This window comes from Phalacrocorax aristotelis, chromosome 6 (assembly GCF_949628215.1).
Source record: "Phalacrocorax aristotelis chromosome 6, bGulAri2.1, whole genome shotgun sequence".
NCBI lineage: Eukaryota > Metazoa > Chordata > Aves > Suliformes > Phalacrocoracidae > Phalacrocorax > Phalacrocorax aristotelis.
The window spans coordinates 19128688-19154829 of NC_134281.1; the positions used below are offsets into that span (position 1 = coordinate 19128688).

The following is a 26142-nucleotide window of genomic DNA, read 5'->3' on the forward strand; positions in this document are numbered from 1 at the left end:
TCAGTTACACTTACGGCACTTTATTTTAAGTAACAAGTATACCATGGAGCCATTCGTTACTGCCATTCGATTTGCAAGAGACTATCACAAGAGTTAAAATGAAATGCCAATACCACAATTTGTTATTTACAATACAGTGCATGTTATTTCCAGGCATGATATAGACATAGTATAACAGCTTAAGTGTATTAAATGTGTCATAAACATCTAAATTGCTGTTGATATTTTTTTAAAGGACCAAAGAGACTTAAGTAAATATCAACCCACTTAATCAGGAACAATTGCAGAATGCTTGTGAGAGTCCCCAGAGACCATCTAGATCCACAGCCCCAGCTAACAGGCTGCAGATACAAAGCATGAGAGAACATTTTGCTCAGCAAAGCCTTCCCATCAAACCCCAGTATGTATGGAAAGCACATTTATCTGTAACCAAAAGAGCCACAGGCCTAGATTTCAAAATATAGCAACTATTTGAGACCCCTGCCTCGTAGCACTTCAGTTGACTTGTGTTTTCTTCCCAGAAAAAAACATTAGTTTTAACAGTGTTTATATGAATATGCACAATGTTCTCATGAACGTACTGCTCGAGTTGTGGGGTTTTTAAAGTGTGTGCTTCTCCATTCATTACTTATTTGCATATTTGTTTCTCTTTCTGCTTCAAAAGCAACTCTCCCTTATCGCATAAGATCAGATATACTTTAGAACAACTAATATTATTTTTTTAAAAAAAAGATTTTTTTAATCTAAAGGAACACTATTCCAAGCTTGAAACTTCCCAGCAGCTACTCTTCTATATTTCTTTCCCAACTTCAGCCTTGTGCATCATCCAGAGAAACAATTTTAAAATAGGTAACATTACAGAAACATCAAAGTTGCTCTGGAAAAGGCTCTTTGAGCACACCCCAAAGCCCTGTGGTTTGAAGCATAACACGGCACAATTTCATACAGACTTGGTCAGGAGATTGGTTTTAGCACTCTCAGTACCTAAGATACTAACTAGCACTAAGGTACCCCTGGCCAGCCAAACATCCCTGAAAGGTCCACTGAGACCCCACTGAAGAAAATGGCCCAAACCCCACCATGAGGGATGCACATTTTGCAGTGTTTTGTGTCCTAAGTGTAGACTCCATGGTACTTCATTTGGAAAATTATATTCCAGGTTAGTACATGGTGGAACAAGAGAGCATTTCATGGCACTGCATGGGATTTCCTCTGAAGGAGGGGGGCAAGATCTGTTATTTAGCACTTCGGGAGATATTTGCCCTTGAAAGTTCTGTGGAGAGGATTCCAGTGTTCAGGACAATCCAAATGCTGGGACATTTTTGGCCCCAGATAACATTAAGGAGAAAAAAGAAATTGAAAGGCAAGCTCATTCTTTTCTTAATAAAAATTTTCTTATCTCTTCTCTATAAATTCTTGCTCTCAGGGTTTTATATCTTCGTCATTTTTAAAATCACATCAGGCACCAACCTGCTACACAAGTAATAAACCTCCAGGCAGTTATTATTCAACAATGGACTTAAAATTAATGTAGCAATTTTTGGTTACCTCCAAGCAAAACAAAAACACATTTCCTAAAGTTTCCAACTTTAAAAAAGAAAAAAAGATGCATCTGTCTTCTTCAGGAAGCAGCAGAAAGGAAGTGTACAAGTTGCACTGTGAAAGAAAAAAAAAGAAAATCAACACACAGAAGATGACTTCTTGTAATGCTCCTCACTGGCTGCAGCGCGTTTTCACTTGGCTGAATCTCACCTTTCACAGGCCCAGAAGCTATGATGATTCTTCAAGTGCAGCAGTCAGAGAGGATAGGATTGCACGTGACTGTCTGAAAATGCCAGAAAAACAAGTCTGAACTAAGAGACACTGCTAAGGAACAACTTCCCAAGAGGCATTCAGTAGAGGCTGTTCTTTTTTCCAAGGGTAGGGAAAGAAACTAGGCTTATCAGTATACCCTTAAGCATTAAAATGATAAAAAGAAAGAATGAAAGGAGAGGACCAGTTCAGCATCATTAGACACTAGCTGCTCAGGAAGGAGTTGTTGACAATCTTTTGCCTGAAAATGGATGCAGTTTTCACACCTTTCCCCAGCAACTTTGCACTCTACTTTTGTGTTTCTTTTCAGGAATACAGCAATGAGGCACACACAAACACACGCTCATGGATGCAGATTGCCATCCTAGAGGGCTGGAGATGGCCAGGGAGGTGAAAGGCAGCTGCTTCGAGTGGCACTAGCACAACATTAAAAGCTAGAGAGAGACCAGACCTCCTGACTCACTTGTGCTTTGTTGCTGCAATGTTGCTCAGCACAGACAGATGGATTTCCAGGTGTGCAATGCAGAAACCTTTGCACTTTGGGAAAGTCCCAGATTTCTTCTTTTTTTATTATTTTTTAAAAAATCTATCATACCCAAGGTTGCTCTGCGAACAAAAAAGCATTTAGTAGAAAAAAACTTTACTGCAAGAAAGAGTTGAGTGATGGGAGAGATGCCTGTGACTTGCTCTGCATTTCACCCAAGGTGACATTCCTCTACAGGAGAGTCCCTTTCGAACAAGGATGCTCTGGGAAGCAGAGCTTTTTGCCTGGCGTGGAGGGACCTGTCTATGCTGGCACCAAAGAAGGTACAGATCCCCACAAAACCCCCTCAGATGAGAAAAGTATCCTTTCTGTCATGTTAAATATGGAGAAACACTGGAAAGGAGGACATGGCAGCTCAGGAATACAAGCCTCAGCAGATGTTAATGTGTAGCATGAATGGAAGACAATGTTGTAGAAAAGCCCTCCATGGGATGTTCAATTAAGTTGCCACTTGGCTCTGAATCTCTCTGAGAGCAGATTAACCTTGGAGGCAGCTCTGCCAGACCAACAGATTGGCATGAGAGCAGGCAGACAAGTGACCCACATACCACAAACATAAAACATGGGTTTGCTTTTTAATTGCACAGTACCCAGCCAGAAATATTGTCCTTGCTGGCTAGTCTACAAGACTCAACATGCCTTTTGCTGTGCCAAAACACAACAGCATTTTATTCAGAAATTCAGAAGAACGACATCTGCTGCTGCAGTAGCCAAGTTTCTGCCTCGACAAAACTTGGACTGCATTTTAGCTAAGTGGGCCAACAGGTGATAACACTGTGAAGTCTCCATTCTCCTTTCAGTGCTGGCTCTTCACAGGGATGTAAAGGGGCTAACACCTAGTTTTGTAGGTGTGGAAAAGCTGTGCACTTCAGATTTCTATGAGTACCATTGGCACCAGAGATGATGTCTTGCTTGACCTCAGGGAATAACTTGGTCTGTGAGAGGAGTGATAAGGTCAGCAGAAAGGGAAAAGAAGGAATGTCAGAAATAGGCCTAAGGGAGCTCAGAGATCCATAAAAAGTGGGAAAGCTCTGGGTAGGAAAATGTACCGCCCTGACTCCACTATCTGTTGTCACATTCATTCTATGCATACTCAGGATGCTGGAAAATCCAAACATAGCAACTCCTCTCCACCAAGTGTTAGGGGGGAAAAAAGGGAGAAAATGGAGCCCAGAGACATCCAGAAGCATTACCAGGCACAGAGGTACAAACAGCAGGAGCCTAGTGCTACATCCCCACAAAGAGGCGCAAGTCACTCGGCTGGAGAAGTATACAAAAACTTTCCTGGAAAAGGTTTTATCCAGCTACGTAATTCTGCTGTGTTTTGGAGAAGCTTAGATCATCTGAAAAATCAAGCAGAGGCTACTGAGAGAGAAAGGCCTGCAGGCACCAATCTATTTAGATTTTTTTAGTGCTTTAGCTTAGCAAAGTTAGCAGCCAGGCTGAGTACAACAGACTCTACTGTCATAGACTCAAGACAAAGTGGAGGCACCGAAATCTGCTTTCCAGTCAGTAGAAGGTTTCAAAATTTTAACAAAAAATTGTGTCTGTCAAAAATACAGGTCTCTTCTAGGCAATTCTTCAATCACGTTTTTTTTACTAACAGTGCCAATATCCACAGTGAAAACATTCACTGGAGTGGGAAAGGCATGACACAGGGGAGGAAGAACAAGGACTGGTAAAATTCCAAAAGTTTCCATCCTTCGGTTCTGCAAAAGATTTGGACACACATCACCCCAAACCCCATAAAAGCAGTAAGCGCTTCACAGCAAACAAGCACTCTTAGGTGGATGTCATCACTCAGATCACAGCCAAATACGTCCAGACTAATACCTGAAATCCTGGCAAGATTAGCCAATGTTCACACTGTGCAGCAGATATCCTGATTTATGCCTGCAGGAGACAAAAGAAGCCACGGACTCCTCAGTACTGTGTCATAACATCCCTTATTTGAAGGAAAATTCAAGGAACGAGTGTTTGGGAACACTTTCCAAATAGCCAATCATGGAGGACACAAAGCAGGCAGACTGCAGGAGGGATTTCCAGTGTTATTGCATGCACAGATCCTGAGCCGGTAACACATTAGATTGAGGGAGCTCCCTTTCCCTCAGCAGAAACTCAAGAGCTTGTCCCGCCAGACAGCTCCTGCTTCCCCCTCTGCAAAGTGGGGAGGCTGGACTCTCAATCAGCCTCAGAGAAACAGCTCACTTCATCCACAGCCCCAGAAGAGAAAGGCAAAAACTAAAATGCCTTTTTATCATTGCGGCTGGCTGTGAGACTGCAGACCAGCTGCATCCTCCTCCTTACACAGAGATCATTCCTTGTCTTCTCACAACATGCCTCATGGCCCCAGCTCTGCCAGCAGCAAACTCACAGCACGTGTTTCTAGTTATTCCCTTTTAACCCCTCTGGCCTCATGTTACAGAAGACCAATAAGGAACCCAGGCTCACTGTAGGTGGATGGGAGCAGGAGAACTTGATCCAAAAGGAGCAAAATCCCACAGCTGTCACTGAGGTGAAGACTTAGCATGAAGTCTTAAATCTCAGTGACCACCAGAGGCTGAATTGCACATGTGCATGGGATTAAGTCACATCTAACTCCAGGCTTCTCATGTACAAACATTTTAACAGCTACCACTGTACATGCAGATTAAAAGCATAAGCAAAGAAATGTAAAAAACAGAAGTGCATCTTCAGCATACGCAGCTGTGGCCAGCTGGCACGCGGTTGTCATGAAGCACTGCACCACTTCAGCAGAGCCTCAACCAAAACGCAATCTTCCCTCTCCTTGAAACACTCCTGAAACAAAGCCTCGCAGCTCAGACTTGCCAAGTCTCCTTTATTTGGACTGAAACTCACTCATGCTTGGCAGCAGTTCAGTGCAATTTGAAGCTGGCTGAGACCTAAAGTGAAAAGATTAATGGGATATTTGAAATCTCTCTCCCATTTTTCCTCAGATCTTACTTATGTAAAAGCTCTGATGTTGGTTGCTGAGCTCCTTAAAACATAATCTGCACAATGTGCCACAGTAAACAAACAGGTTTAAGCACCAAGTCTGTTTAAAAGGAGTTTATTTAGAAAGCACACGCATCACTAAAGAGAGCTTATTTCTTATCTAGCTCCAAGCACTTAGAAGGCAATCCTTCAGGGCTGTTCTGCAGGCAGTGTGAGATTAATTTTGTTTGCAGCAATTATTTTCAGGATGTTCTTCACTCATATTAAGAGGCTGAAAGTTCAGTTAGTTTCTTGGCTTGGGGATTAGAGAAAAGCTGGAGATATTAAAAAAAAACTTTGGGCCAAACTTACCCAGAAGAGTGGCCTTCCCTACTTGGGTGGACTTGCCTTCAGCAGAGGAAGAAACAAGAGTCTAATGCACTCTGACCTGCAATCAGAGGATCTGCCAGACCACGATTTCAGCCCTAGTTCTCAGCAGTGGCCTCATCCAAACACATTAAGGCCTCCGAACAGTGCCTGAATTAGCTGAACTCCCACATGCGCATTTATTAGACAGACAGAAACAGAGTTGCTCTTGCTGCAGAGAGGTTGGAGAGGACCTCAGCAACCACCAACAGACACGTTCTGAATACTGACCAGCACAGGACATACCACACCATCCATTTTTGAAAGCCAGACCACCCCAGTGACAAGTTGTACCCTTTTCACATAAGTCATAAGTGTCCAAGTTCAAGTAACAAACAGCATATGTTCAACAGCCTGTAGTGACACTTCAGGCCAGCAATGACTCTGAATTACCTCTGGAAATCAGGGAAAACTTGATATTTTTCCTCAATCTGGAAGCCCCTTCAGGCACTGCTGAAGCCTGCTTATATTCACTATGGACTCAAAGCTCACACAAGGGTAGGGGCTTTGATTTAAAAGGTTACAGGAGAGATGGCAACTTCAGCCCTTAGGTTTCCTTCCTGCCGCGCTGATGAGTTGGTTTAGTGCTGACTCAAGAGAACAGCAGGAAGCTACTGAACCAACAGACACATTTTCTTTGCTGCTCATTCATCTGCACCTCAGGATTTAAATGTGCAAGGGGAGAGACCCACAGCCTCTGCAGCTTACCTCAGGAACTGAGAAGCCAAATTAATAGGTTTTTAATATCAAAATATTATATTGTGATTTAGTCCTTTCTAGTAGCAAGGAATCATATTCTGTTGTGTGGACTCACACTTTGGCATTCACACAAAGCATTCCCAGAATCCTAGATCCCATCACACCACTTCCTTCCACCCTTCCTTGCTCCCACTCCCATGAACATGCCCAAATCACTAACTTCAACACTAGCGAGACTGTAGGCTCCCTCTTCTTTTTAGTTCTAGTTTTCTGTGCCCTGTACAATAATACATCGGTGCTGCTGTAGGCAGCACCATCTAACTGATTCAGGCAGCTCCTAAATGTTTCTTTATCTTTGTGATGCCAAAGCCTGTGGCTGCAGATCTGAGGACACCCACTTGGTACCATGCCCACGCTGACTGCACGCCTGAGTAGAGAATTATCAGCTACGGCAAACAGCAACTGTTGTACAAAGTGGTTTAAGGTTGCAATAGTGGTAAAAATACTCTGGAGAAAGTAGGTGCTTCCATTGTTTCAGGAAATTAATTCTGTGTGGCACCCTATTACCCCACGTTGCCAACGCAGTGCTGTGCAAGTATACTGCAAACACTAACTCTCTGCCATGCTCATCAGAAAAAATGCTTACACTTTATTTAATGTATAACCCTTCACCTATGAAACATAAGGCTGATGACTGACTGGTATGAAGAAATGACAATCACAGACTACTGAGGAATACAAGTGAATAGTTGCATACAAACTATACAACCCTCTGGCAGATCAGTGAGAGTGAGCTGACCATCATGACATCCACACTTTCACTGAAGAGGACAACATGTGGCCAGGGAGGCACACTGGCTTGGTTAATTCAGGGGGTAAGTGCACTGAATACTGATTGCATGGTATCACATAAATAAAAAATAACTTTATTTGCTATGTTTGCACAGTTATTTAGGAAAGTCACAGTGCCTTGGCATCTGTCCTCTGCAGCCTGTTTTTGTCCTATAGTACAAAATATTCCACTGTAACTTTTCACAATTAGCATTTCTTACCAATAAAACAATAACAAAAAGATGGGTTAAATATTGAATGGAATTTTCAATACACAGATAGCTAGGCTGCTAAGCATAGGCCATTTTTCTTACATTATTCTACCAGTAACTTTCTTGGAAGCCCCTTTGGCTTTCAGATTTAGGCATGTAGCACTATTCTTCCTGCCTGCAGCCAAGAAGGCTGAGCTGAAGTCTGTCTGCCTCTAATTTGATTTTAGCATTTTACACATTTGATTATTTACTGTAACAAGGGACAGACATTCAGACAGACCCATTTTTCAAACAAAGCAAGTCAAACATTTTGAATACATCTCTAGCTACCTAGAATAATTAAATCAAAACACTCTGTAAAAGCAGGGGTCAATGATAACAACCTATGCCATTATGGCATTTCATAGACAACTTGGGCAAAAACAGAATTGTCATGTTTTTTCCATTGCAGCACTCACTGCCTCTGTCTCTGGGTGATGCTTTCGATGAATTTTTAGTGCCATGAGTCTCTCCACTGTCTTTCAAGGTCACAGCATTATGTACTCTGACACCTCTCACAGTTACTCTATGTCTTTCAGTTTCTGATCACTACTGCAAGATGGCAAACACAACAGCTTATACTTTGGATTTAATGCTGTACGTTCAAGTCGCTCAGTTCTAGAGAGAGAAAAATCTCCAAACCTACTACTACCACTAATATACCCAAACACCACTTGTGGAAGGAGCTGAAAGAAAAAAAACAGGATTTCTGTTCTTTGCTCTCTCCTTTTAACCAACTCAGTTTCCTAAAGAAACACAGGACAAGTAAGTACCAAAATTTTTCAGGGAGGATACAGAAGGGACTGTGCAGCTATCCTGAGCCAATGTAGCACACGGAAATGTAAGAACTGCATGCAAATTCCACTGCAATTTAAAGCCATTTACAGGGTAAAGATCCTGCAGAGTGCTGGCTGCTTCCCTGGTGTTTAGTACTGTCAGTCCCACCACCACAAAGGTAACTAAAAGTGTTCAGGGACAGGAACATCAGGCTGGAAATCAAACTCACAGGGAAAGCTCAGTTCAGACCTACCTATACACGGTGGTTATTGGTGAGCTGCATTTCACCTACCTCCTAGCTTCTTTCAGATGAACCCTTTAAGTAATAGGGTTTGTACCCTGGGATCTCTGGGCCTTTTGAATAAACTCCAATATCAGGATTTCAGCTACCTGCTCATCCTTCCTGGACACCTCCAGCAGCAGCTGCCCCTTCTTTCAACCACTCTAGTAGGGAGCCTTCAGAGACCACCCTCCACAAGACCAGCCAACTCACTGAGCACCAGGTTTTTAGTTAGTTATAGAAAAGAGTAACACACCCAAATAAATGCACAAGAGGCATACTTACTTTGTTTTTACCCAGCCCCTTTTTCCTCCTTACCTGACGCATTTCAACTTCTGAGAGCCTTGCTGTTTCTCAGGTATCTCCAGTGATGTCTCCAAGCGCTGCTGCTCATTTCTGCATCTGTCACCTAGGTAGGCTCTTTTTCATAAACCAGATAGTTTCAGGACCATTTCCTTATTTCTGCCAGACTGACAATTACATTCACGTTCTCACAGTCCCTGAAGGGTGTCACATCTCTCTATTTTCCAGGAATAGCAGGCTGTCCTGAACTAGTCCATCCACCCATCAGATAAACATACTTCTTTAAGAGTTACAGATTATCCCCAAATTCTTCATAACATAGAAAGCTTTCTTTGGCAAATGTATTATTTGGCAAAGCCAAATAGCAATGTGGCACACACCTCTTTCTGACATCATCCAACCTTGAACTTTTTTCTTATTGTGAAGTTGCTCGTAGGCAAGACTCTTTCACAGAGCAAAAACATGAGTAGGAAGAACCTCCAATAGGAGCATAAGACATTAGCTGACAATGAGTAATTTCCCCCTAGGGGAACACATGGGTAAATACCATACAATAAGTACAAGAAGTTCATTGTTTGTATCAATAATCCAGCAGCAAGATGAAAAAGCTTTAGGTGATATAACTTTAGAAACAAAAAAAGAAGAGCTCTCTATAAACAAAATTTCTGAAACTACCCTAATGCTTCATTATGTGATTGCACTGGAAATAGATACAGAGATACCCTTTTTGCTGTGTAATAGGATTTATACCTGTAGTGATCCAAACAGCACTGACACACATCTGCTTCTTTCTAATGCTCTCTGCTAGGGCAGCCCTGGAGATTTTTGTTCAGAGCAAGGCCCTGTCACAACTGGTATTACCCTGAACCTTAACAGACACTGACCTTCCAGCCTAAATCTGAAGTCTTCAAGCATCTTGCTACAAGGCTGATACCAAACATGCACAGTAGGTGATGATGTCAGTGAATCAAGACCTATAATCCTTTATGAAACATCAAGTCCTCTCCAGCTTGCAGAACTGTCTGAAAATATCTGGTACAAAAAGCCAAAATGTCACACATTAGAAGTGTGTAGTTGTAGCTTATTAACAGAGGTTGTTCACAGAGCTTTAAGCAGGTAACAGGCATGAATAATTTTCTGAACGAGGTAAAACATGCAAATATGTGGTTGCTTACAAGTAACTTCAAAGTGAGCCTTTTACTATTTTCAAACAGTGTACTAACCATATATGAAAAATTCCTGACTGGATTCTTCAAACAGAAGTGACACTTGAAAGCTGACATGTCTGTCCAGATCCTGCTATAAAGGACCAGCTGGAATTTACCAGTTCTGTTTCCTGTGTTACCACCACCACAAAACCATCTGAGAAGCTAAATGCACGTTGCAGCAACCAGCACCAATCCTCCTCCCATGCACTCTGGGATGCATAACCTGTGTTTGGCTTATAAAAATTTGGAGCAAGAGCAGGTTCTTTTCTTTTAACTTTCACATAGTACTTAGTATAACCAGGTCCAGGAATGCTAATTCTTCTGATCACCATAAAGCAATTAAAATCCTCCCATGATTTCCTTCAGCCTTTTTACTACTAATTTACTACAATCAACTCTAAAGTCTTATTGAGTCTGCCTGTGACCATTAACGAACCTCAGGAACAGTGAAACAAATCCTTGCAAAGACACCCATCTTCTGACGTCTTGAACATCAGAGACATTCCTCTTCACAGAGCAGTGATACTGAATTGAAGGAAAACCACTGCCGTCTGAGCCCCATGCAATGAAAGAATACTGGTGTTGGGCTGGGGTTTTTGGATGCTCTTCTTCCCATTCAAAGTTGACCCCAAGTGGTGAGAACCCCTCCAGAGATGGACAGTCCCATTACTGTCTGTCCCCATTGCAATGTCACCCTTACAGGCATCACCGCTACTGCTGGAAGGACATGGCTGTATTTAACAGTGGCTCTTCAGACTAAAAAACTAAGACAATCTCTTCACATCAGATGCAGAGCAGTGGTTCATAGCTCTGGAGAGGGAAAATGCAGGGTCTGATATATCTACTATCACACATTATCAGCTGTGCAGTGCTTAGCATCACACATTTGCTTTCTTCATGCCAATTATTCAGTCTGTGGTTCATGGTCAGCCCTCTCAGCAGGAGCATCAAAGGCCACCCAAGAGCAGTTGGGTCACACCCAGCATGCACAGCACCATGCGCATGCAGCACCCACTCCAGGAATAAGAAAGACAACATGGAGAGTGGTTATGTGAGCTCTGCCCTAGGCAAGTTTTCACTTACTCAGTAACATCTGCACAGGTTTTATGTGCCTTTTTACTTAAGAACACAATAAAAGTAGTTACCATAGCAATTTCCACATCACTTGATACTTGTGCTACCTCTGAGAGTCAGAGCACCTTTTTATAGAAATTCTTACCAACACACCATGCAAACTTTCTGATTTTTCGATGTTTTTGGAGGAAAAGAGACATTTTAAATTTCCTGAGATTTCAGAATCCTATTGAAAAGTTGACCTTTTGTTTCAAGGGAGAACACTCTATATTGCACAGTAGAAACTTAATGCATTTCAGAGGAGATAGAAGAAAGTGGCTCACTCCAGAAGTATTCATCATCCACAAATAAGATGGAAAAATGTCTGCCAAAAGGAAGCCTCTTGCTCCATCAAAGATACAGCATGCTTAAAGAGAAGTTTTGTTTCCATGGTGACTGAATTTGGAGTAAGAACATCCCCTGCATCAGACATTGCTAAATCAAAAACCCAGTTGCTTTTGTTCATGCAGTGAGCTGGGCTTTTAACCCTGCCTCATCCAAACAAACATTTAATTAGTATTTTGCTCTTCTGTTTTGTTGTGTATGGCTTCTCTTTGTAAATGAAGCAGGGAAAAGCAAGAAGGTACAACTAAATATGAGAAACCTGATCATGCAATCTGAAAAATTAGAAATAGCTCTAGTTTTCAATAGCATATCAGTATTTTCAAAAAACACTTTTTAAAAATATCAGCAGCAAGCTGTCCATTAAAGACAATTACCAATTATGCACAGGCCAGCGATGTACAAGTTCATCTTTACTTTCCTCACCTCTCAGATATAAAGGCTAACCCTTGCTTCATACTATCAATCTCACACTTTTCTAAAGAATGGGGTGGGGGGAAAAGGATTCTCAGCAGCCAGCTTTGAAGGGACAGCTACCTGGAGCACAGTCAAATATAGGAAGGGGCAATTCAGAGCTGAAGGTCCTCAAAAGCCACATTTTGATCAGTCGTCTGCCTGTTTTAAATTCTGATTTTACCTATATCACAAAAACTGGCAATGGCTCCACTTCAATCAGTCAGATTACTGCTGTTCAGACTAACACCAGGAACTGGACTCATGACAAAGATCTTTAGCTTGAACATCTCACCCTAAGCATTGCCAAAGCACCACACAATGCAGAAGATTGTGTGATGGCAGTAAGAGGTGAAACAGGAAACCATAGCTTTTTGTCGGAGCAGTACCAACAGGGTCACAGTGTTGTGGCTTTTCAGCACTGCATGGCTAGATGACAGTGAGAAAAATGGTTGAATCTTTTGCAGCTCTGGAGACATATCTCTAGTGATCTCACATGTAGCATATCATTTTTACCACTGAAATTGAAGGGCCAGTTTTAGCACTTGGCTACAGTCACTGAAAGCAAAATCTGACACAGCCACTAAAGCTAGCAGCACCTTCTGGTAGCTGCAGATGATCTAGTGTCATATGGAAGGTATGGGAGCTATATAGAAAGGGAAAAAAAGTCCACGAGGGCTCAAAATAAATAAATAAACAAAAATCTGTTTGAGATACAGAAACCAGAATTAACTTAAAAGGGTTCTTGACAGAGTTAGTTGCTGTAGCATTTCTGGCCAATATTTGCCAAGTTGCACAATTCTCAGCATAGAGGAATTTTTTTTTTTTTTCCAGCAAACAAAATGCTTCAGTATTTCTTTCTATATAAAAGAAAGAATGCCAGCTGCAAGCAAGAAACCTAGTAAAACAACGAACATTGGATGTTTACATTTAAATGTATCTGAAGGATCAGAGTCATAATTATCCAAGTCGCCCAAGGCTTTCTAGTATATGGCCCTTTGTTAGTTATTTATGCCATTGCCAAGCTTTAGGCTGAAAGTTTACATGCTGGGTATATGCCTCAAACAATTTCTTTTATCTTTTTTTTTTTTAGTTCAGCTAAAGCAATAGAGCTGTTTCTGAATTAAAATGAAGAAACAGTACACTGCTTTGCCCACAATAAAAAGGTTTCACCTTTTGCCTCGTTTGGCTCTACCGACCCTGCAATTGAGAAGGCAACTCAAAGCTTTGGCAACTAGTGGCACCAGAGCAAAATATTCCCTGCCATCTCCAGGAAAATCCACCCCAATTTAGCCACTTTACCAGCTTTGGAAAACAAAACCTCAATGGGCATGTGCCTATAAAAATAAGTATTCAAGACCCTTCTCCTGAAGTGTAGCACTCTACATTTTAAGGCCAAAGTGTAATGTTTTGTTGACTACTGTCAACAGTACTGTTCAGAGTCCCATGTTACATGCAACCAAGCAAGCAGAAGCCTGACACTGAATAAAATATATCTCTTTCAGATCCCTTAGCTCTGACTAGTTTTTCAACAGCACGTTGCCCCGTCAATAATTCTCACTAGACTGACTGTAGAAAACAAAAAGAAAAAGGCACAAAAACAATCAAGCCCAATTAATTTGAAATTCAAAAGGTTCTTCATCAACTTCTGAAGATGGGAATTTTTCACATCCAGTTTCAGCAGAACCTGTCATATGAGAAACAATTGAGACCTCATTTTCATTTGGAGCAGACCAAAATGAGTTTTTCAATTAAGGTTGTGTACAAAAGCTGAGGCTTTAAGTCCTTCAAAAAAATCATTTTCTTCTACTTTGCTCAAGTTAAATGAAATGTTTTCACTCAAATGTTACCTACAAACAAGCCTGTTTACTAAGACAAATCTTGTGATATCAATAGTTTAATTCTTCAGAAAACATGATGATGAATGGGACTCCTCTCAGCTCACTTAATGACGGGTGTCTAAGAAGGTGGAATGAAGTGGCCTCTAGAGATTCCTGTCTCTCTCAGCTGGCTACTGAATGTACCTAAAAACAGACACTTAATTTCTAGGCAGCAAAAGCTAGATGAAATTAGTCCTATCCAAATATCAATTTTATTAAAACCACTGAATATCAACCACTACTGCTCCCAAAAGAAGGAACTACAGGATGAAAGCTTGGCTCTCCTCGCTGCTGCATGTACTCATGGCCCTGTGTCAGGGATTCCAGCTGCAAGCATCAGCTTGACTTGTGTTGCTTTTATCATACTTTAAAGAGTTTTCTTCAGAACTTCAATGTAAAATACTTTGAAATACAGTAACAATTTATTAGTGCTGAGAAACATTTCTGGATCCTGGACAGTCAGGGCCTGGGAGGAAAGGTTCTCACCATGTCACGAAGTGCAGAAAGGATACAGGGTGGGAATATGGCCCTTTTACAAGTCTCAGCCACGATTGCCATCTTTAAAAAGATAAAAGAAAGGAAGGAAATAGAACCTCTTTCCTTAGACGTGCCACTAATGGGCAAGCATGTGCCGCGACTCCACTACAGAGGGCAAAACCCATCCACCCCATTGGTTTGTGTCGGCATGCAGTGAACTTTTCCTCTTGTTCCTACCAAGGGAGCTTAAGTTCTTCTGTCTCACAGCCTCTTTCTTTGATCATGTTACTTGAGCTCCTTATGGTTCTCCACTTTAAAATGGTAGCTGAACCTTTTGGTTTATTTCCTGGGTCAAATAGTCCCATGCTCTGGAATGTCCCTTTCTTCCACAATTTACGTTTAGTCTCATTAACTTACAAATAGGTGAAAGAAAACCTGTATCTATTCAGCACAAATTAGCATCATCCTTTTGAGCTTTCTCTCCAAATTTTCTTAAGTTCCATATACCTGAACAAGGAAGTGAATACATCAAGCACTAGAGCTTAATAAAGGCTTCCAATTATTATATTTTCCTCTTCAATCCTAAAACTGACACTTACTATTAAAAAAAAAAGGTGGTGTTATGAAAAGGTTCAACTGTAGAAGAAAATCTTTGAGATCTATTGTGTATAGGCCAAGAATTGTAAAAATGAGAATGGGAGAAGCGTGTTGTATTTTCCAATCAACTAAACCCAGAGGTCAATAGGTTAAAAATTGTTAAATAAGATACCTGTTCATACAAGCTCGCTCCATGATTTACTCATCAGCACTTATGAAACTATAAGAGTTTACTAATACAATCACCAGAGCCTGTTACTCAAAGCACACTTTTCAACTTTTTGACAACTGGTCTTTCTGAAGGATGAGTAAAGGATGGCAATGATCGATTTGGAAACAGAGCATCATGTCACTCAGCCCTATCAAAACTCACAGACTGCAAGAAATTAGATGGCTTAGTGCAGTGCCACAACTCCAGCAGCACTTCAGCCTGTCAGCATCTTGGCACAGGGAGCCAGCAATTCTGCATTAGCCATTACTTGTCCTGCAAATCCAAGAGTCTTTCCAGGCTCACTGGTGCTCTCTTTCCAGTTATTCTGATCCCCAGAGCACTGTGATTTTCTGTCAATTTTGCATACGCTGCTGTTTCCAGAAATTCCTGTTCAGTGTTTACACGTGTTTCACAAAGATGACTCCAACAACCATTGAGAGAGACAATATTATCATGTTTTAATTTCCTATGAACTGCTGGCTAACACTACATAGAAAGTTGTGAGTGCCAGATGGTCCAATTTATTTTATTTATTTTTTCAGCATCTTTATAGAGCCATAGGCACTTTACACATTTTGCCATTTAAAATCATAAACACTTTGCCATCACCACTAAAATTCTGTCAATTGCCTTGGCTATTACCTTTGCTATATCATCAGTTACCAGTCAGCATCACAGGCGTGCCAGCACCATGGCTGAAGTACAGTTAAGAGAACTACAAATCCCAAACTGCAAACACCTCTTAGACAAACTGACTCATAGAATCGTTAAGGTTGGAAAAGACCCTTAAGATCATTGAGTCCAACCGCTAACCTCAAGCAAAGTCTGACTGGTGGGCAACCATAGTTTTTACTGGTAAATCCTCTCATTGACCTTGAACAGTGAAAGTCAAGTATACAAAGCACAACATAATCAGCAGCATTTATTTCGTCCTGGCTCAGATAATGACTTCAAGCACTTTGTAGAGATGAGCAGAAAGTCTGAGAGCTACTATTTTTATTTTTCCCATTGGCTTTAACTTGGCTGACTCAAGAAGATGGGTTATTTAGATCAATCATTAATAAATAGTGGAAGGACCATCAGCTGGAAGTGTCTGTCTTGATAACAGACAAGAAAAGCTGATACATTCCTATCTTACTTTGAAGTATGTCTATGAAGAAAGACTCTTTGTCGATAGCCAAATAAAAAAAGAAAAACAGAAAGTTATGAAAAGGCTATTTGAATTTACATTTCCAAATCAGCAAGTGTGGAAGTAGATACTTGAGTGTTTTTCTGAGCAGGGAGGAAGCACTTCACTGAGGCAGGATCCACCTCCCGATACAGGAACAGTAGAAATTGTTTTCTAGTCTTTTGATTTCAGTATTTTTTTTTCTGTCTGAGAATTCCCATGGCAGATCCTACAACACAAAGGAGAAGCTGCCTTCCAGTCAGTCGCAGATCTAGCCAACATGAAAGTGGGATTCTTACCATCTGCTACCTGGAAGCAGTTCAACATGCCTCATTTCTGCAAGAAAAATGATTAAGGCATCCATTGTGCTACTCACAGTTATATTTAATAACAAAACCCCTAAAATCTCTCTTTATTCCCATTCCCAGGCTTCCTAGAGCCCACAGTCAGAGCTGCCTCTCCTCTGAAGCACAGTTTGCTCTGGAACTGTCCCCACCCTCTTGGTGTCCAGACCTTGTGCATCGTACTAGCTCCAATCCCAGTTTGTCTACACACTAATTCAGGGGCAACTAGCACAAAGTCCTAGTCAGAAGAATGTGACAAGCATTCCAGTATTATTAAACATTTCCAGTTATTTTATTGGGGATTTTAATTTGACTTTTTCTTCTTTCCTTTGTTTTGGCACTTATTGAGCTATTAGATTTAAGAAAAAAAAAAACTCATGTCACAGAAGAAGCTGGGAGTTACTTTACTGAGACCAGCAGCAATGGAGAGAGTCTGGTTTATTATTTATCATGCCATTTAGGCTCTCGTTTGTCACCTGAGTTGCTCAAGTCTCTTTACTGTACTGTGCATTTACCCAATAAGGAATTACTTCTCTACCATAAGACAAAGCAATGTGGTAACATAAGCCAGTCACTCAGGTGAAGGAACAGCTTCAACTTTGTTTATATGGAAAAAGGTAATTTGCAACAGTCTTAACACATGAAACGTTCTGGATCAGATAACATAATCATCAGCCTATGCTCCTCAGAGACCAGTAACTCTTGTTCAGCATCTCACCTAGGAAGAAAGCTTGGCTAGAAAAAAGTGCTAATTAACTAAAACTGTGTTGAAAACAGTATCTGCACAGGAGAGTTTGGCAAATGTTTCTTTGCTGAAGCATTTAATTTATTTGAACAAAACACTGCATTTTAGATTTAATTAAAGTTTGACCAGCTATACTGCTGCTTCCCAAGGAACTACAACTCTGCAGCATGGAAGGAGCCATGCTGGCTGAATGAACTTTCTCTTCCCACCCTACCCCCTTTTTCTGGGGGTGGTTGGGGGGAAGTACTGTTAAAGTCAGCTGTTTGACTGGTCTTTTCTCCAGTTGAAAGCCATATTAGATATAGCTTTACAGTCCAATTGCAAATCCACTGCCTGGGGAAGCTGCTAATCCAGAGCCCTGCAGCTGTATCACAATCTGAATTAACATTTCTGGAACTGCTGAAGATGTAGAAATATTATTATTCACTTGATAGATGATTGGAATGAGTTTTCCAGGCAAGCAAATTCAAAGCATCACATAGGTGTTATTTTTTAGACTTTTCATGTAAACATCACTGGGAAGAGTAGAGAGGTAGAACAGAGAACAGTAACTTCCCAGCTCAAACCATACCCTCACAGGTGGGTACCTGGGTTTTCAGAGTGAAAGATTATTTTTTTTTTTCTAATGTAAAGACAGACTCTCGGTGCAAGCACTGAGCTGCTGTTTAGAGATTACCATGGTTATCTAGTCATGGAGAATGAAGCGAGGAGAGCAACGCTGAGAATCTGTCTTCATGCAACACAGGAAGGATGTCTGGGGGGGCGTTTCTAGACAAGCTGCAATTGAGCCTGGGTGTTATTTATTCAAGCATCCTGAAAAGGTCCTTTGGTTGCTACATGGCGGGTGGCAGAGGAGTGCAAGTAACATACCCTGGTTTGGAGCCAGTAGGGTGATGACTGAGGCTTCTTCCTCTGCTTTGTTTCTGTGACCCTGGGAGGAGATAAGACGGGCACAAGTCAATGGTACAAGAGTCTCAGAGACACTGGCAAAGTGCTCATTTGTTCATGAGACAGTTTCCACCACCCGGCACTGCAGGGTCTCAGTGCTACCCACTGCCTCACCTACTAAACGACACCCAGTGCTGGATTCCTGAGGATCTCTTACTCAGCTCCTGGATTGCATTGCCATCACAATAGAAAATTAATTAAGGCAATACTCAAAATTGCGGAACAGAAAAATATTATCCACATTACTAGCATCACAGTGGACTTGGGTTTTTTTGTTTCAAAAATCACCAGATGCTCTATGGGCATCAAGTTCATGATCGTTCCCGCTGTAAGTACATTCTAAGTTACGCAGCTTTGCACATGGGGCATTCCCCATGACTCAAGGAGCTGAAGTCATCCTTGCCTCATGGCATAGCTCAACACAAAATCCACAGCTACCAGAGCTTCACTTGCTGTTCTTGTGAGTGTGGCATTCTGCCTTGGGGAGGCAGATTAAATACCACACAGTTAACACATTTGCCAACCAGATCTTCCCCTGGTGTGGGTATGAAATTGTGGGCCAGGCAGACAGCCCATGGTTCTGTAACTAATAAAAGAAGGCTGTTGCTCCCACATGAGTCTCTCTCCAAGGATGATGAGGAGCATCGCCTTCCCAGAAATGCCATGTCCTCAGTCCACCCTGGGACATTTTTTGCATATCTGTTACATATGGATCGAGGCTAAGAGCAAGAGTGCCTGTTGCTTGGGTAATAACAAGACCAGAGTTACTAAAGCAAATACCTCTTATCAGTATTTGAATCTTCAGACAGAATAAATTTATTTCCTACACCCTTTTTTGCTAAAATCTGATTTTAAAAGCTCATGTGAGCTGATCTAGCTAATGTAATCTTCCCTGAGCAACCTGATGTAGCTGAAGATGCTCCTGCTCACTGCAGGGGAGCTTGGGCTAGATGACCTCTTAAGGTCCCTTCCAACCCAAACCATTCTATGATTCTTTAAGTTTCAACATAGTGTTTATGTCTGCCCGTCTTCACAACGCAGGGTGACACCACAGGAGGAATGCACACAGTAAATGACGGTTCCTGGCTAGCGGCCGGGCTCGCAGAGGGGCGAGCGCAGCGCGGCGGAAGGGGTTATTTCAGCTCGCTGCGCGCCCAGCCCGTGCGCGCCGCGGCCGTACTTGCGCACAGCAGCGCGCCAGCGCGGCGCGGGCCGGCTGCCCTCTAGTGACTCGCTCACGGGATAACCCTCTTCCAGCGTGAACTTGGCTGCTGACTGATCTCTTGGAGCTGCAGCTCTGCTGACCCAGCTAGCAGTTGATGTCTATAAATTCAGGTATGGTTTTGTTATGTTTTATTATCTACACATTAGCATCCGCCCTCCGTTTTCAGGAAAAAAATAAGGTATTTCCCATCAGCAGAAACCAAATCTACGGATCACAGAAATAGGCAGAACTAATAGATAATGAAATGTTCTGCCCGCTTATGTATGTGCTAAAATCATTAGGGCTCCTATTTCTAGAAAACATTTCTCAGCAGCAAAGTGAAATCTTTTCAGACTCTGGGCTTTTGTTACATCAAGAAATTATTGCTCACCTGCCGTATTTCACCCCAATTCACCAGTTTTGTGAAAGGCACCTCTGTTACAGAGCAGTTCTGCTCAGAGCCTCCACCCTCAAACACTCAGCCAGGCCTTCAATCCAGATCCCCCCTACTCAGCCAAGGGGCTCTAGGTTATTCCAACAAAATCACTGTGTTGTTTTTGCTTTGTTTGTTTAATTTTAGCCCCTGAACATTTACAGGACAAAAACATAGTTTTGGATCAGCCTCTTGCTTCCCTGATACCTTTGTTGTGCCACAGCTGTATCAGACATTCATACAAGCCTGACTATTTAAGCGTCCATAAAGAAAGTACACAGCATTAAACAGGTGCACAAACACCACTTGGGATATTCCAAAACCACCTTTACATGTAAAGTTTCAGTCACAGAATGAGCTTCAGTTTTCATTATGTCAAACCTCATTATATTCTGCTCTCACAAATCAAGGAATAATTTATCTTGTCATAGTCTGATGAGACTCTGGTGCCAACATTCCCCTGACCCACGTACTCCCCTTCTAAGCCATTTTGAGGGAAGGATCTAAAGACCTATATTTTTTTAATTACTTTATAGCATGTGATTAAGATAACTTAGAATAAACTCAAGGGAAAATTAGGGCAGAAAAATTAACTCTTGAGAAAACTGCAAGTTGCTATCATGACATGTAGTCATTTCTTAAATTAAAAAAAAAAGAAATCCTGATGTGACTCATCACCTGGAGTTGCCTCCCCAGTCTGAAAACCAGAGTGTATCCTTTAATTTTTGGACGTCCTAGAAATTCACCTTTGAGTTTGAATACTGTGAGCATGTTTTAGCTCGCAGACAATCATATTAAACCACAGAAGCCAATGCCTCTCATCCAAGCTCAGACCATTTAAAATCCTTACCCAAGATGTGATTAGAGTCTGAGCTGGGCCTAGTGCTTCTAATGGACACAGGGACCAATTTAAGTGACTCATCTTTGCAACACATTCTCCAGAAGTCTCATTATCCCTTTTCAGCCCCACTCAGCTGTTTCTTCCTTCACAGGCTGGATTGTGTCCAGCAGCTGCCCGTGGCTTTGCTACTGTAGGTGTATGGTGTCCACCTCCAGCTACTGACTCAAGCATGCAGACCAGACGTCTTTGTCTTGCTCATGGTGAAGTAACATAGAAATGGTATTATCTCACTGATCATTCCTGTTTTATTTGTACTATTTATTCCTTTTTCTTAAAGCAAGAGTATCAATGTTCATTATATCAGCACTGAGATTTCTGGACACTGATGTTGTGGCAGGAAGCGTACAGCTAGCCATGCTGGGCTGCACAGACTTGAAGAAAATGTATTTTTAGAGCCCAGAGGACTTATTGACAAAGAAAATCTACAGGTGCTTCATGGATTCATAGACATGACAGATACCCTATCACTAGCAGAGTTCATACATGATAAAATAATTTATTTATCTCAGGGTAAAATATGTTGCTTCCTTTAGAAGCAAATGACAACAGTTAATGATACATCTGATAGTACCAAGTTATTTTGATTTTTTTTTTTAATCAGTAAAGACACTTCCTCTGAATTAGTTTTATTTATAGCTATTCAAACCAAACGAGATAGGAATTCAAATCGTGGAGTTCCAGATCTTTGTAGTGATCTCTAATTCATTATGCTATTATTTTAACAAGATACTAGTTTGCCTGACTTATTGTCAAGGTTTTAGCTGGGATAGAGTTAATTTTTTTCACTGCAGCTGGCATAGTGCTGTGCTTTGGACTTAGTATGAAAAACAATGCTGGTAACACATCGGTGTTTTGGTTGTTGCTGGGCAGGGCTTGTACTAGTCAAGGACTTTTCTAGCTTCCCATGCTCTGCCGGGTGCACGAGGAGCTGGGAGGGGAGGGGGCACAGCTCAGAGAGCAGATTCAAACTGACCAAAGGGATATTCCATATCGTGTAACGTCATGCCCAGTATGCTAACTGGGAGGAGCTGGCCGGGGGGAAGGAGGAAGCAATCGTGGCTGGGGGACGGGCAGTGTCAGTCAGTGGGTGGTGAGCGGTTGTATCGTTTGTGTTTCTGGGTTTCTTTCCTTTTCCATTTTATTATATTTTCATTATTGTTATTATTATCATAATCATTATTATTATAATTATTTTTATTGTAATTATTAAACTGTGCTTATCTCAACCCACAAGTTCTTTTGCTCTTCTGATTCTCCTCCCCGTCCCACAGGGCTGGGGGAGAGAGTGAGCGGCTGCGTGGTGCTTAGTTGCTGACTGAGGCTGAACCACAACACTTATGAACTAGGTTAGTTCAACTTCAGAGTTCCCCCACATTCTGTAGACCTGTCATAGATTCTGAAATCACCCAGCTCCAAAGACAGGCAGAGCAAGCCTGAATACATGCCTTCGTTGCACTGCTTACGTAGGATGCAGCTATGGTCAGTCTGACCACCAAAGAAAGCTAGAAAACCTTTAAGCCATTATGGTAGTGCTGCCAACATGACATTTCAGAAATACAAATGTTTTCTAAAGACACTGTTGAACCCCGATGTGCTTTGTGTCCCTAAGTCTTGTGGGAGCAGTCATTTCAGAGCAGCTTGTCATGGTTTAGGAAGGGTGATTTTCATTTTCCAACTATGCAGCTTGTTGTCCCTATAACACATTTACAGCAAAATCCCAGAGATATCAACGCAGTAGCCAGCAGTCCCAGTCATGTGAGACAGCTGCCTCTGAACGAGAACGCTGTCTCCCTGCAGATGGCTCATTTCCTCAAAAGAAGTCAATGAGAGGCCAAAGCAGACATTTCCACAACTACAGAAAATAAAAGAAACCTGAGCTTCTCCTTCACAGAGGTTTGGCTTTTCTAACAATCAAAACACACACAGTAATGAGAAGTAGCTCAGTCCATGCCTCCGGACTTGGCTGCTCCCTATTGCCCTTCCTCATGCCTGCACAACCAGCATCCTTATCCCTTCCACAGCACCTGGCCCCTACCTCCCTCCAATCTCATTGAGGAAACAGGCCATCATCTTTGTGCCCATCACCTGCAAGCCCATCGGCAGAGCTGGCCAAATCCTCCCCTACCCCTCACTGGAAGACGGGTGTATGAACAACGCAGGAAGAGAACACAGCTATGAATTTTGCCCCTGCTCAATTATGGATAAGCGAAGAAAATACAAACTAGTTAATGTCAGATATATTCTGTCTCTCAGCATTTTGGTGACCACATTAACTTTTTAGTTTGTAAGCTGTCATTTCTTTTTGGGGGTGAATTAATCCCAACAACCTGGCAGCACATATAACACTTAATGAAAGTAGTATTAACACTTCTACCCTAATCACCAGGTGTTGTTAGGCTTTAGCAGGACTGCGCCTTGTGCTTCTAATATTTGAAGTCCAGGTTTTAAGACGATATAAATCTACAATTTAAAAACTAGTTCTGTAATCCTCTCTTATTTTATCCCTTGTTTTAAACAAACCCTCATTTAACTGGTCTGTTTTTCTTTTCCTTGTAACATGCAAAAGTACCCAAGCACTTTGAATGCAGAGATCTCCAGGACCGGCAGTACCACCAAAACTGAGTGCTCACCACGCAGATTTTACTGACAGTAGTAATTCTGAATGCAGCACACTGGCCTACAACTTTACCTTGGAGAGACAGGTTATAAGAGAAGGTAATGTGATGGGACACATGAATGAAAAGGGGTTCTCAATTAATATTTGTAAGAAAATTCAGAGATTTTAAAGGTAGTAAAACAACAATTTATTTTATCACTACGTACTGACTGGCAGAAGGATATATGCCATTGGTATGGAAGGATAGGAGATGATGCTGCAGAAGTGAAAGTATGCAAAGCTATCCCAAGGGAAGCTAGAGAGAAAGCTTGCTGCTCTATCTCAACAGATTTTTATTTCCAAAGATCAGGATTTCTCAGCAGACAGTAACTATACCAAAAAAAATTCTATATATATTAAGCCTGCCACACCTGTTTCCTTTTTATCCATCAGGAAAAAAATATCAAATCAAAGGCTCTATCAAAATTGTCAAAACAAGAGAATGTTCCTACATGTCAGCCTCATCAATCAACCACTACCACTGCAGGAAATGCAGTATTACGTTTCACATGGATAATAAACACTTTTTCTATTTGACATTGATTTCTAGCTTGTCATTTTTTTATTAATACCTCAGCCCAAAAAGGAAGAAAGCATGTAAAGCAAGGCAGAGAGATGAGACTCTTAGTGGACGTGTTTGTTGTATTTGATCTGGCTGATGATTTGCATTGGCCCTATCCAGGGAAGAAAGTAAACTCTACTGCCCAGGATAACTGGTCTTCAGTGCTGTAACACTTTTTTAAGGCCACCTGTTTTAATCTTGTTTTCACAGTTAGAAGAGGCCATAAAGATATATTACAGGTGGGAGAAACATCTGGCTTCCATACTATTATATATTTGTCCAAAACGGAAAAGGCTAGGTAAATTTCACTGTGTTTTCAGATTCATAATACTTTATTAATAATTGCTGTTAATTAGGAAAGTAGCTGTAGGCTTCATTCCTATGGCAAAGGAAACATCATTTACAGAAACTGTATCAATTCAGCTCTGCAGACACCTCAGTCTAATCTGGCCTCTCTATCCCAGAAAGACAGGATGAAATCAAAACTCCCAGGCCCACTGAGACACAGGGCTCCTCACGGCATCCATGCACTGAGATGCAGTGGTAACCCGCTTCCATTTTTGGCAGGGTGCTTCACCTGAGGCAAGTAACTCATCCTTGGCTGCTGGGTTTTCTCCATCTGTATACAAAGCAAAATTACTACCTGACAGCAAGAGGGTGAATGATTAGTTAATGTTTGTGTAGTGCTAAGAATTGTTATGACAGACCTTGCTCCTCCCAAATGCAGGAAAATCAATTAATCCATCTCAGTGCCAATCCATCTCAGTTCCAATCAATCTAGTAATCAGCTGTCTGAACGCTATTTTCTATCAGTTGCACATATATAGTTTTCATCTTGTTTTAATATGAGCATAGTTTATTTGGGGGTGGGGGTATAAGCCCCACATGAGAGTGAAACTAAATTTCACACTAGTTTTCCTTCCTCACAAAATGCTTACTCATCTGTAATCTCCTTTCTAGCATCAAGCCAGGTACCAGGGAAATATATTTTCAGGTTACTTTCTACATCCAGTGCCTTGAATGAAAAAACTGATCAAGTAATGATTAAGATACAAAAATGGTTGGAAGTTGCTCTCAAACTACACAAAATTGTTTCTGTGATGATGCTAGGCAGGTGGTGTGTTGTGGTTGCTGTTTATTGTAGTAATTATTGTCTCATTGCTACCTCCAATCCACTCATCTATATGGTACAGTCATCTTTTGTTTCTCACAACTAAAGTACAGTGTTTTTCACAGGTTTTTCTGTGTCCCTTCTTGCATAACAGGGCCTCAGTACAGGCTTCTACATGCTCAATATTAATATTTAGCATTTTCATGTCTTCCATTATGGCATTCTGCATTGGCTTGTGCTGCTGTAAGGGAAAAATGATCAGTTGCGTGCCTCCAGGGTAATCCTGGTTGTAGAGGAAGTAAGAAACTGAATTTTAAATTTAATGCCTCATAATTTCTGCTGATTCAGAGGTGTGTGTGAGGGCAGCTGCCCAATGCAATGCTGATCTCACACCCACATGCTCGATGAGACAGAGGGGAAACCCTTCTGCTTGTATCACACCACAGATGAGTCTTGGGACAGCTGTGCCAGAGTGTGAGGATTTTAAAGGGACATTAAAGACAGGTCATGCAGATGAGCACACAGCTGAAATGGAATTACTATAAAAGATGGACTATAAAGTCTGCAGAGACGCCTTCTGTAAGAAAGCACAACTCTGCAGCCTCTGGGTCCCTAAGTCACAGTCTTGGGACCTATTTTTCCAGCAGACTTTTAGTATGCTGAACAGTGGCATACAGCAAAGTCATAATAATCAGGAGAGTCTCAGGATAAAGTGGCAACACATAAAGCTAATTCAGCTATGTTAATAGTGCCCCAGGAAACATAATACCTGCTCATTAAGTATGTAGTAGAAAGCTTCATTAAAAGTTTGTTTTGAAGTAATTCTTCTGCTCTTTGTTTTCTCTCAGTTCCTTTAAAGTTGTTATTTCTTTTTCCCTTGAAAACAAATCACACTTAGAATAAAGACACCACTGACCTACATTCTCACAGCT

General features: G+C 41.5%; 2 long non-coding RNA genes across 2 annotated transcripts in view; both read right to left on the reverse strand.

The window, feature by feature from the left end:
• The window catches only part of LOC142058714 (uncharacterized), a 158501-nt gene that overhangs the window by 25539 nt on the left and 106820 nt on the right, over window positions 1-26142 (reverse strand). The window contains exon 10 of the long non-coding RNA XR_012661088.1: window positions 18266-18326. This is a non-coding gene — a long non-coding RNA (uncharacterized LOC142058714). The remainder of the gene's footprint in view (window positions 1-18265; window positions 18327-26142) is intronic.
• Window positions 7-4250, reverse strand: LOC142058715 (uncharacterized). The gene is made up of 3 exons (XR_012661090.1): window positions 4190-4250; window positions 1753-1825; window positions 7-1656 (listed from the first exon to the last, which is right to left on the reverse strand). It is a non-coding gene; the product is annotated as an uncharacterized LOC142058715 (long non-coding RNA).